The sequence below is a fragment of the Muntiacus reevesi genome, chromosome 10 (assembly GCF_963930625.1).
Source record: "Muntiacus reevesi chromosome 10, mMunRee1.1, whole genome shotgun sequence".
NCBI classification, from domain to species: Eukaryota; Metazoa; Chordata; class Mammalia; order Artiodactyla; family Cervidae; genus Muntiacus; species Muntiacus reevesi.
Genome location: NC_089258.1, coordinates 3,710,084 through 3,723,445, shown reverse-complemented (window position 1 = coordinate 3,723,445; position 13,362 = coordinate 3,710,084). Strand labels below are relative to the sequence as shown.

The 13,362-nt window shown below is 45.0% G+C and overlaps 1 long non-coding RNA gene across 3 annotated transcripts in view; it reads right to left on the bottom strand.

The window, feature by feature from the left end:
- Nucleotides 1–12,877, bottom strand: part of LOC136176740 (uncharacterized) — a 50,290-nt gene extending 37,413 nt beyond the window's left edge. Inside the window, exons 1-3 of one of the 3 annotated variants that reach the window (XR_010664618.1) lie at nucleotides 12,732–12,877; nucleotides 11,942–12,121; nucleotides 11,193–11,275 (exon numbers count right to left, since the gene is read on the bottom strand). This is a non-coding gene — a long non-coding RNA (uncharacterized lncRNA). Of the gene's footprint in view, nucleotides 1–11,192; nucleotides 11,276–11,941; nucleotides 12,122–12,457; nucleotides 12,679–12,731 lie in introns of those variants that run through there. The other 2 variants (XR_010664617.1, XR_010664619.1) reach the window with 2 other exon arrangements.
- Between the last annotated feature and the right edge of the window lie 485 nt (nucleotides 12,878–13,362).

Below are 13,362 nucleotides of genomic sequence, written 5' to 3'. Positions count from 1 at the left end.
AATTCCACCACTGACAAAAGACAGAAAAGGCTGGAATATTCTCATTAAACTTTGGGATTCATTCACATATGCATGAATCAAAAGACTTCTATAAAGCCAGCACTGTGAGCAAGACTGAGAGTTCTAGGTTGAATAAAATGTGGCCTCTACTCTCAAGAAGCCACAATCTACTTACTCTGCCATATAAATGCCTTAATAGATCAATGTCAAATGACATGTCAGAAGAAAGTGGAACACCCCCAATCCACATTCCATTTAGAGTATTTTGAAACTAAGAAAAATCTAATACAATCTGTTGCCAACTAGCCAAGACTTAAGGGCATTTGTAGATGGCATGATAGACTACTACTTACATTAATGGTAGGTGTTACTATTTCGCATCAGACAAAAGAAGGAATAGACTTTGCTCAAAGAAGACTCAATTGTGCTGCCTGCTTTGGCAAGGTGACCTTGGCTTTAGTGTAAACTGATGGGGAGACCATACTGAAACTTGAGCACCCACTTCCATTCTTATTTTAAAAATCTGAGTCCATCTCCACTCCAACCAGAAGCAGCAATGAAAAACTGAGAAAACGTCATTAGCATTCAGGTGAAGCAAGAAACACTCAGATTTGTAAAACACAAGAATAGGGGGCCTACACTCCTTGTGGGGAGGGGTGGAACCGTGAAAGGGATTGGAAGCCCCAGTTTAGGAGATGTTAAGATGCAAAGGAGGAGAAACTATGGGGGCAGACATATTGAACATTCTGCTTTCAAAGGCCTCCATTTTTAAGAAACTCCCCTGGGACATACAAAGGAACAAACAAATTATTGAATAATTTTTTCCATTCAATGTGCCCTGTTGTGTTCTTCCGATAGCTACACAACCCCTCAATAAAAACTTCTTACTCTTCCACTGTGATCCAGTGTATGGCCTGAAGAAAATTAGAAAACCTCTAGTAAGTCATAGGAATTTCCCCCCCTCCAAAAAAAAATGTCGCACAGCCACAGCTCGGGGTGGGGGACATCTATTTCTCACCCACCCCACAAGCACCACTTTTCCAGAGGGCAGAGTCACCACTGGGTTGAAACAGTACCAATAAGAGCCCTGTGTCCAAGGGGTGGTAAGACTAACTTCCCACATGCTTCGGAGCAGCTGAGCCTTTGCAATATGACTAAAGAGCCTGTGCATCACAAAAAGATCCTGCACGATGCAATGAAGATCTCATGTGCTGCAACTGAGACTTGATGTGGCCAAATAAACACATATTTTTTAAATAAATAAAAATTTTTAATTAAAAAATAAATAATAAATTTAAAAACTAAAAAAGATAATCCTTCCCATATCCTTAATCAATCAAAGACAAAACTGACTGAGGCTCAAAATCAGAAGTACCTTTCCCAAGGTATCAATGGTGCAATTTTTTTTTCCTTTTCTTCTTTTTGCATTTTAGCTTTTAAATTATGAAAGTATGGGACTTCCATGGTGGTCCAGTGGCTAAGACTCAGAACTCCCAATGCAGGGGATCCAGGTCCAATCCCTGGTCAGGAAACCAGATCTCACCTGCCACGACTAAAAGACCCTGCATGCTGCAACTAAGACTCAGTGCAGGCAAATAAATAATATATTAAACAACAATTATTTTTTAAAAATAATTAAAGTATGATGACACATTTATAGGAGCCTTGGAAAATACAGAAAAAAGTTACATGGAGTTTCACTATATATTACAATTATTTTTTAAGTAGATAAATTAAGACTTTTAGTTGGACTTTCAATATCAAACTCTCAAAAATTAACAGAATGAATATATAGAAAAGTAAAGGATATAGTAGACTGGAAAATCACCATGAACCAATTCAACATAATTAAGATTTATACAATTTTCACACGACAGTAGGATACAAATTCTATTGTAGTTCCCACAGACTAAAAACTAGGAGACCCTGGAATATATCCAAGGACATAAAACAAGGTGCAAAAATGTCTTGGTCTAAAGGTACTGAAATCATACAAAGTCTGTTCTCTTATCTCAGTGGAGTTATTTATATCCAAGTCAGTCTTCGTCTAAAGCCCTTGTTGTTTTTATTATCCACATGCTGAGATATATACAGACATCGGAGGACTCTGAGCAGTAGCAGTTTGAGGGCTCAAGGAAGCCTTCCTGGAGCAAGTTTCATATGAACTGGATCTTATACGACAAACACAAGAAAGGGCAGGAGGAGGAAAGAGATCATCTTCACCAAGGGGACCATCTAGGCAAAACGATGATGCAAGAGGAGCGGGGCATGGGCTGAGAGTGCTGAGCTAGCCAGTATTGTTAGGAAACAAACATGAGGCAGGCCGGCAGAAAGGAAGGCCAGAGGAGGCAAAAAGATCTGGAGAGGCTAGTTGCTGCTGGGTCCTACATGCCGTGTTAAGAACTGTGAACTTTATCCCATTGACAATGTGGAGCCATCGAGAGGTTTTAAACCTGGAGTGACATGGCCAGAGCAGCATTTTAAACAGATCACAGTGGCAGATGAGCTTAGTGTGGATTTAACAGAGACAAGATTAGAGGCAGAGATAAGACAGGAAACTTAGAATATTAAGTTGATCATTAACAAAGGTACAGATTAGGGTGTTCATAATATGAATGGAGGTGAGAGACCAAATCCAAAAATTAATTGGAAAAAACAAGTGCCAGGACTTTGTGATGGATTAGATTCATGTGAGAAGGAATAAGTCCCTAGGAATAGAGTTGGTTTGAAATGATGAGTCAAGTACTAAAGATGCTGAATTGAAATGTCCATGATCCTGATAGCTCAGTTGGTAAAGAACATGCCTGCATTGCAGGAGACCCCAGTTCGATCCCTGGATTGGGAAGATTCCCCTGGAGAAGGCAAAGGCTACCGACTCCAGTATTCTGGCCTAAAGAAGTCCATGGACTGTATAGGCCGTGGGGTTACAGAGTTGGACACGACTGAGCAACTTTCACTTTCACTTCACTTCATGAGACCTCAAGTAGAGATGCAATGGAGTATACATATCCAGTACTCCCTGGAGAGACGTGGATGTTACCTACATCCAGGCGGTAACTGAAGTCGTAACTATGGATGAGTTCTTCCAAGAAGGGCAGTGAGCCAAGGATGGGCCCCAGGGGTGAACCCAGACCCTGGAAAGTGGCACAGAAGAGGAACTCCTGAGGGAGACACTGATAATTAGAAAGTGGTGGGAGAGGAAGGAGAGGGTGGGATGAATTAAGAGAGTAGCATTGACTTATATGCACTGCCATACATGTATTCACTATTTTACACATATTTTACCATGTGTGAAATAGACAGCTAGTGGGAAGTTGCTATACAACACAGCAAGCTCAGCTCAGTGCTCTGTGACAACCTAAAGGGCTGGGATGCCTGGGGGGGCGGGGTGGGCCTTGGGAGGCAGGCTCTAGAAAAGGGGGATACATGTATACACATAGCTGATTCATGTTGCGGTACAGCAGAAACTAACACAATCTTGTAAAGCAACTATACTCTAATAAAAATTAATTTCAAAGAATAATAATAATTGAAAAAGTAACAGAAAAATCAGGAGACTGTAGAGCTCTGGAAGCTGAAAGATAACACTTTAAGAAAGTGAAAGTCATCCATAGTACCAGATTCAGGAGAAAGCTAGAGAAAAACCAGAACAACAACAACAACAACAAAAATCCCCTGTATAGAGCCACTCAGGAGACACTGGTTTCCAGAAGTGCCACTCGATGGCAGACTGAAAGAGCAAAGTGACTAAGGGGGCCTGAGGCCAAAGGAGGGTTTGGGGAACCTTAGTGTTGTTAGAATGGGGAAGCATTGACTATGTTTATAGACTGAGAGGAAGGAACTGTTAAGAAAGACTGAGATATCAGCCAAGACAGGGAGGAGGTAGAGGGGTTGATTAACGCAGCAGTACCTGATGTGATGGACTTCCCCTGGTGGCTCAGACGATAAAAAAAATCTGCCTGCAATGCAGGAGACCCAGGTTCAATCCCTGAGTCAGGAAGATCTCCTGGAGGAGGAAATGGCAACCCACTCCAGTATTCTTGTTTGGAGAATCCAACGGACAAAGGAGCCTGGGGAGCTGTAACCACGCATGCCTGATTCGAAAGGAGGTTGGACCTAAAACACTCATAAAGCCCTTGATCTGAATGTAAAGTAGAAGTAAGCTTTGAACCAGCAAAAAAACAGCAAGAAAAAAAAAAAAAGAAAACAGCAAGGAAAGTAAAGCTTCAGATAAATTATAAAAGGTTTTAAGAAAGTTTAAAGGATATTGATCATACAGTAGCTCTTCTGAAATACTGCCATTCTCAGCAACATGGATGGACCTAGAGATTCTCACACTGAGTGAAGTGAGTCAGACAAAGACAAATATCATATGGTATCACTTATTTGTGGAATCTAATAAAAAAGATACAAATGCACTTATTTACAAAGCAGAAATAGAGTTACAGATGTAGAAAACAAACTTATGGTCACCTAGGGGAAAGGAGGGGAGAGGAATACATTGGGAGGTTGGGACTAACACACACACACAGTGCTGGGAAAGAATGAGGGCAGAGGGAGAAGGTGGCAACAGAAGAAGGCTGGACGGCATCACAGACTCAACGCACATGAGTTTGCGCAAACTTCGGGAGACAGTGAAGAACAGGAAGCCTGGCATGCTGCAGTCCACTCAATTGCAAAGAATCAGACATGACTGAGCAACTGAACAATAATAACAACACTATTATATATAAAATAGATAGCTTATTAGGACCTACTGTGTAGCAGAGAGAACTTGACACAATACTCTGTAATGACCTATATGGGGAAAGAATATAAAAGATAGTGGATCTATGTAAATGTGTATCTGACTCACTTTGCAGAAACTAATATAACACTGTAAATCAACTACACTCCAATAAAAATTAATTTTAAAACAATATTTAGGAAGATCATCCTTTTGGCCTCAGTTTTTCTTGAAGTAGGAAGCACGTTTTCATGAATTTGTGGTGATATTCATCCCCCCAAGTGTGTGATTAACTTCAGCAGTCCCAGGAGGCAGGGAATGGCATGGAGGAGGGTGGAATTCTGTCAAGGAAAGCTGGGAGAAACCCTAGAAAATACTAAATGCACTTGTGCATGCTAAGTCACTTCGGTCCCGTCCAACTTTTTTCGACCCTACGGGCTGTAGGGTGCCAGATTCCTCTGGCATGGGAATTCTCCCATGGGATTCTCCAAGCAAGAATACTACCAAGTTGCCATGGGCTCCTCCAGGGGATCTTACCAACCCAAGGCTTGAACCCCTGTTTCTTATGTCTCCTTCATTGGCAGGTAGGTTCTTTCCCTCTAGCATCACCCGGGAGGCCCAGAAAATACTAAATGGTGGGAATCAAAGAGTAAGTTTAGGAAGCCCCATGTGGGCAGTTCCAGGAGATAACAAAATTCATTTTACTAGAACCCCACCTCAAGAAAAATACCATCCTAAGATTCCTAACCTGATTTTAGTCCTGGAGAAAAACAAGATTCTTAGACCTACCCTTGTCATTGAATAAGCTGACCTTATCATGCTAATCATGCTAATCAGAAGCTGCTAGCTTTGTGTTTTCCTTTTCTAAAATATTAAACTTAAGTAACCAGTAGGATTCCATCCAACTCAACAGTGCAGGAACCCCTTCTTCTCTGGCATGAGTAGCATTTGTTTATTTCATTTGTTTGTTTGTTTTCCCTTTTGGGTGCTACTAAGAGCCAGATATAGACAACGCATTAGACTTTGCCATTCTCCCCACCTCATCTGTAGGCCTATTTCTCTTCCAATAAAGCAAAATGTTTCTGCATCAGAGTTTTTAAATCAAACCCTTAAAATCAGTTAGTTCCACACCTCTCCTCTCCTTGACCTCATTTATGACACATCCCCCTCTGCCTCTCAGCTGACTCATCTGCTCTCTGCTAACCTCCCTCCCAACATTTTCGAAGTCTAGAAACCCCAGGCACACTTTTGAAAGGTGCTCCCACCATCAACCTGCCATAGCTGATGCTGACCCTTCCCCAAGGATATCACTGCCCTTACAACCCTCTAGGATGTGGAGTGTACACATTCCCTAGCCCCATATTCTAGAGGCAGGAGACACTCCCAACTTGTCATTTTCATTTTTGAAAGTTCTTCTCTTTGACCATCTCGCTATCTGGCTCTACCACTCTACCTGGCCTCGTAGCAATCGTGTCTGACTTTCTCATAAATCTACCTCCACTCATCCCATTGACAATTGGCTCACTAGCTTCTCCTCACCTTAACACTCCTTCAGACTACCCATCCAGCACCCCGGCTTCATCATCTTTAAGTCAACAGTCCATGCTGGAACTGCCTCCCAGCCAAAATCTTAGCCTCTTAGATTCTAGGGGTCCACATCCAAAGATGTCCTTGAGCTCCCCTACTCTCTTTCCTCCAACTTTACATCCTCAAAGAGTGCTCCAAGCCCTTGCAGTCTTTTCCCACAGTCTGTTCTCTGCTTCATCTCCTCCTTCCTCTAGACCAGACCCTACACAACAGGTTATCAATCACTTCTCTCCATTGCCTGCAGCAGTCCTGTCCTACTGCTCTGCTCATCTAGCAAATCTCAGTATTCCAAAATGCATGTTCCCCAGGACTGCAGAGGCGACTAGAAAAAGTTCACAGCTGGGAAGGTTTGCCACTCCAAAGGCATAGTTTCAATTCTCAGATGAACCCCTCAAGTCTGCTCAGATACCCTGTTACCTGCCCAGATCAGCTCTCTGTCCCTATTGACTACAGTAATGTGTCCAACACTGTCCTTAAACTCTCTCCCTAATAGTAAGTATCTCCACTCTAGCTATGTGTTTTGCCTCTTATTTCACAAAGAAAATAGGCGTGAGAGCTCTTGCAGCATCCCAAATTATTCTATACTGACCCTTCTTTCTCTAGACCTTTCTTCTGAGGTGAATTCCTCCACCTTTCTCTGCTTTAGATCCTATCCTGCAACATTAATTCTCTATTTTTTTCAGGATCTTCCATGTCTCTCTCATTCCCCTCAGAGTTTAGGTTATAAATGCACCTGAGCTTTTCCTTCCTTAAAAAACAATCACTATGACTCAAGAGCCCTCTTCTAATTGATGGTGTTCATAGCCCAACTGTGCAATAAACACTCCTCACTTTCCATTTTGAAATCTTAAAGTTATATACAAGCATAGCTTTTGAAGTCAAACAGTGCTATGTCTTAACAATTTTTCTATAATCCTCACTTTTATAAATAGTCCATTTATATTCTATTTTAACTTTTTATATTTTGACATTATCTTTTCTTTTCCTACGACAGTCAGTAAGGATTCATTTCTCTCTCCAACCCCTCACCATCTCCCACCAGACATATAACATCCCTTTTCCCTCCCTCTATCCTCCTCATACAGTTATATCATGCTTAGTGGTGAAATTTTATTCAACAGTTATATTAACATATCTATATATTTGGGCTTCCCAGGTGGTGCAGTGGTAAAGAATCCACCTGCCAATGCAGGAGATGTAAGAGTTGAGGGTTCAATTCCTGGGTTGGGAAGATCCCCTGGAGTAGGAAATGGCAACCCACTGCAGTATTTTTGCCTAGAAAATTCCATGGACAGAGGAGCCTGGCAGGCTACAGTCCATGTACTATGATAATGTTTTCCCTTGCACACATTTTATTTTGCATAAATGCTTCTTTTTCCAATCTACCTTTCTAGTATCTATCTCTAATTCAGCCCACATTTTCCAAAAGAATAGTAAAACTCTCATTACAGTGAAACACACCAAGAAATCTACCACTTATTACATTTCTCTCATATAACCTCCCATCATCACTTTCACATGGAAGGATTACTCTCTAGACTGTTCTCTATTATTGTCTTGAGCTTTCCTTTACAGTCATCTTTTAAATTTCCTTTAATGTCATTGGTTTTATCGTCTGTGATTCTTAGATTCCAAGTCTTCCTATTTTTTTTGGTTTACATCCTCATTTGGTAGAGCACTTCCCACAGCTGCTTTCTCAAAACAGGGTGCAAGGAAGGCACATTTTTGAGATCTGCCTTCGAGTCTTGACTGGTCGTTTTGTTAGAACTAGGATTACAGGCGGGAAATCAGGATTCCCTCAGAACAATGAAGGCACTGTTGTATCATCAAACGGTTGAGAATTTTTTCACCATTCTGATTTCTGGTCCTTTGTATATAATCTGCTTTGTTCCTCTCTGGCAGGGTCCTTTTGAAATAATGTTCCCTGGATGAGACCTTTCTTTCATCCTATTATGCTAAACACTCACTGAGTCTTTTTGGACTGGAAATCCAAGACTTTAGATGCTTTGAAAATTTTGTTCTCATTTCTTTGATAATTAACCCCTCGATTTTCTTTTTTTTTTTCCCTCTTGAGCTCCTAATCATCAAATGTTTGACCTTCTGGACTTGCCTCAAATTTTGGTGATTCTTGGCTTCTTTTCATACCTAATGGTGAGAAATGAGCATTTATTGCTCGTGCGTGGGCAGGACTAATTGCCTGGTGAGCTTCCCCAGAGCTTCAGGGAGGATCCGTCTGTTCTGTTCAGTCTGTCTGAAACAGGACAGTTTTCCCAGAATGCAGTCTCCACTCTCCTCACCTGGCCACCTGCATCAGCGGACACAGCAGCAGAACGGGATAAGGCAATCTCAGTGTTCAGGGTCCAATTTTTCCCTTGTGTTTTTAGCACATTACATCAATGCCAGACTAAGTCTACAATCTTGATGGGAGCATTGCTGGTGAGAAGCCGGGAGACAGGCACTTGCCTGGAAGCCTGAAGAGAGAATATGAATATCCAAGTATTCTTTTTTAAAATGAAAATACTTATTTATTTATTTTTGGCTGCATCAGGTCTTTTTTGCTGCACACAGGCTCTCTGGTATGCAATTTCAGTGGGCTCAGTGCGTGGGCTTAGTTGCCCTGAGGCATCTGGGATCTCACGGCTTCCCAGGTGGTGCAAGTGGTAAAGAATCCGCCTGCCAATCTGCCTGCCAATGCTGGTTCAGATCCCTGGGTCAGGAAGATCCCCTGGAGGAGGGCAGAGCAACCCTCTCCAGTATTCTTGCCTAGAGAATCCCACAGACAGAAGAGCCTGGAGGGCTACTGTCCATAGGGTCAACGTGACTGAAGCAACCGCACATGTGGGATCTTAGTTCTTTGACCAGGGATCAAACCCACATCCTCTGCATTGCAAGTTGGATTCTTAACCACTGGACCACCAGGCAAGTCCCCCTAAGTGTTCTTTGGGCAGACTTTCCACTGACCCTCCTACTTTTTGCCCCTTCCTCATCTCTCTGCTTTCGGAGGTACTGAAATCCCAATGCTTCTGATTCCTAAGCCTTCCAGGGTTTGTGTTCCTGGTTTATTTTGGCCCACCTCACTTCCACAGACTGTTAGGTATTAGCTTTCTTTGACAGAGAAGGAAAAGGGGAAGGGAGAAAGGGAGAGAGGGAAAATGGGCAGGAGGGGAGAAGAAAGGGGAGGAGGAAGGAAGGAAGGAAGAGAAGAAGGAAAGGAAGGAGGGAGGGACGAAAGTTGAACAGGAGCAGGGAGGGGAGAGGGAAAGAGGGAGGTAGCATTTATTGAGCATCTATTCTGCACCAGCCCTTCTCCATGCTGAGCCTTTTACATAAAGAAACATGTTAATCCCGACAACAACCCTCTTAGCTGAGTGTGCTGTGGCCAGTCACTTCAGTCGTGTTCAACTCTTTGCGACCCCGTGGACTGTAGCCCACCAGGCTCCTTTGTCCATGGATTTCTCCAGACAAGAATACTGGAATGGGTTGCCACCCCTTCTCCAGGGGATCTTCCAGACTCAGGGATCAAACCTGCATCTCTTGTGTCTCCTGCATTGCAGGCAGATTGTTTTATCTACTGAGCCACCTGGGAGGCCCGTAGGTGGGTACTGGTGTCATCATTCACATCACACCATTGAGGAAACACTCTTCAGAGATATTGGTTAAGTTGCCCAAGGTCAAACAATTAGGAAATTGCCTACATTCAGACTCAGAGTTCTGTGACCCCCCCAGACCCATGCTCCTTTCCCTACCTCATGCCAAGAAAAACTTACGACCCTGGTGTCAACAGGCCACCTCCTAAGTCACCCAGTGTAGGCACCCTGCAGGCTCTCGATCCATCCTCTGGTCCCCCGTCCCCCCAAGCCTTACAGGCCTTTGAGGGCAATGGGGAGAGCCTTTTCCAGCCTCCCTGGCAGAGGACCAAGCTGCTGTGTTCTCAGCTGCCTGAGCTGAGACCTGAGGCCCAGACCAGCCGCCGACGTCACTCGGCGCGCTCTCCACTTCCACCGGGCCGTTTATGCTGGCACAGCCCGAGAGCGAGGTTGGCGGGAAGGGGCTCAGCCCAAACAGGATTAATAAGAGGCAGCTGGGCTTTAAAAGCCTTCCTGACAATGTAAAGAAACTAAGTCAGATGTTTTTGGAAAGCACTTTTGAATGAATGTGTCCAACTCCTGGCCTTTTTCTAAGGGCCCTCTCTACTTCCTCCCCACACACTTGAATGGAGGTTTCTGTGCTTTTTTTCAGTGGCCTGATGGGCTGAGGTCAGGCCCACGGGAGTTAATGTCCCAGGGTGAACCATTTGGGCAGATCCTTAAGCTTGGCTCACCCACTGAGTGCCCTCAGCACCTCCCTTGCCACACCCTGGTCCTGGCCCTGCTGGACAGACTTGGTGAAACATTTGAGTGGATAAAGAGGAAGTGGACACAGGAGGTGGGCAGGGATTAGCCCCTTTGTGGATTAACCTAAAAACCACACTGGATACCACAGCAGAGGCCTGCATTACTAAGTAATCTTTGAGGACTAGAAAAACCCAAGCTAAGACATATTCACATCAGGTGTCTACCACACACTGATCTTTCAGTGTTTTCATTCCCTTGCTTCATCAAGCCATGGCCAGGCTCTCTTCCCTTCCAGCTAATCCAGATCTTTCCATCCACAAGGGAGAGGTCTTACCTGTCTCCTCTGTGAAGCCTTCCTGGGCAAGTCCTCCCACACAGAGCGGTCCACCCAGGCCACTCTCCACCATATGACTTATGTTGAGGACAATCTGCCACTTACATTAATTTATGAATCTGAGGGAAGGGGTTCGGTGCCAAAGGAAACTCTCACCCACAAAGAGCTAGCATGTTCTCTCCCTCCTGACAATGAGATCTCTGTAACTCACCCCATTTCCCTCTTTGCTAACGGAGAAGCTCCCAGCACAGATTGGATTACGTTCAGTTGAGGGCTTCAGGAAAGGTCTCCTCTCTAGAAGGAAAAGATCTTTCAGCTGCAACCCAAACTAATGAATAAGAATTAGCCAGATGCAGATTGGGGGGAACATCCTCAATTCGGAAACCGCAGCATGAGCTAAGGTTCTGCGGTAGAAAAGAACTGAATGTCCAGTGTGGCTCGATCACGCTAAGTCAAGAAGACAGTGTTACTAATCAACTGTGTCATGAGTTTCAGACCCTCAGAGACTGCTGAGCCAGCTCAAATCTTGGGTTCCAGATTTGAGCCCAAGTGCACCAGGAAGCACTTGAGTTTTATGGGGAGGTTGTGTCCTAAACCAATTTACCTTTTAAGATCATTTCTTTAGAGCCCTCTGGAGAGTACATTGGAGAGAGAAAAGAGCAGAAACAGGGTGATCAGTTAAGAAGCTATTGCAGATTGCCAGTTAAAAGATGATGCTGGCCCAGCCTGGATGTGTTCAGGTATATGAAGGGAGTTCGACAGAATCAGGACACATTTTGGAGACAAAATCAAAGAACACTTGAATTGCATCAAGCGCCATAAAGAATGTCTTTGGAGCCAGGCAGAAGTGGAGCTGAAAAACTGGCTGTGCCTCTTAACCACTGTCTGAGCCGAGGCACACCGCTTAACCTCTCGGAGCCTCAGATCACTCATCTGTAAAACAGAAGTGATAATACCTACCTCAATAGATGAGAGTAATCTTAAGAAAGGTGATGTGTTGGAAGTTTCTGGCACATGGTGGACAATCAATCAACCGATGAAGGATGTACTCCTATATAGGGTTTCCCAGGTGGCTCGGTGATAAAGCATCCACCTGATGATGCAGGAGATATGGGTTCAATTCCTGGGTTGGAAGATTACCTGGAGAAGGAAATGGCAAATCATTCCAGTATTCTTGCCTGGGAAACCCCATGGACAGAGGAACCTGGTGGGCCACAGTCCATAGAGCCCCAGAGAATCAGACATGACCCAGAGACTGAGCAGGCAGGCGGACTCCTATAGACAGGCCAGCAGCCAGTCAGGGAAGGGACTGGAGGGCAGCCAACATCTGCCTTGGTGGATGAAACAGGAGCCTAGGCTGAGCCATCGGTTAGCTCAGGAGCACCTTTTCTTATCACCCCACCCCTCCCCCAGCTCCTTAGTTTGGGAAATACCACTCTAAGAACTTCCATACTCTATAGTAAAGCAGATTCTGACCCCCGAAAGAGCCCTTGAGGAGAGGGACAGAGGGACTTCGAGGAGGAAAAGCTTGTGGCTTTGGGAGGCAGGGGCGTCTGCAGCAAATAAACCATTTCCGGCGCATTTGGCAGCCTTCTCTCTCCATCGGCCCTCTCCGCCCCCTCATTCTGCCTCCTCTCCATCCTGTTTGCTCCCGGACTCTCTGCCGCTGCTGCTCTTCATCCTTCTCTCTCCTAGTTCCAGGGACCAGCCTGTCGCCCAGCTGCGGGGAATCAGGGCTAAGAGGACCCACCTCTGTCTCCTGCACTCCCCTCTCCTCATCAGCTGGCTCACAACCAAGGTCCATCACGTGGAGCCTCCGGGGAGAAGACAGTCGCCACGCCCTCTGTCCCTTGGGAACCTCAGAAGGTCAGTTTCACCTCCTCTCCCAGCACATCGTCTCCGGCTGCGGGCCCTTGGCTCCAGGAAGCAGCGGCTTCAGGGCACCAGACTAAAGCCGTTGCGTAATTCTCAAACCGGCTCCCAGAAGCCTCACAAAGCCATGCTTCCAAAATAACCCCAGTGAGTGAGCCCAAATAATACATGAAATGGTATCGGCCCGCGGAGCCCAGAAGACTCACCCGGATGGGAGGGGCGCCGGCAGCCTCGGCGGCCGACATTTGATATCTTCTCACCAGGACAGGATTAGAAAAGGATTAGGATTAAGTGGACAAGGGGCAACTCCAGTGCACGAGGCAAGATTGTGACTGGGCAGGAAGGAGAGGAGCCCTGTAGAGCAGCTGACAGTGCACACACTCGGGGCGGCCACTCTCGTGACCCATGCTGCACCCGCGTCACTGCCTTTGAGGTTCGCTGCGTCTCGGCTCATCTCCTCCGGCGGATGAAGGCATCAGGGCTCAGAGTTGTTCTCCAGCCCATACGTG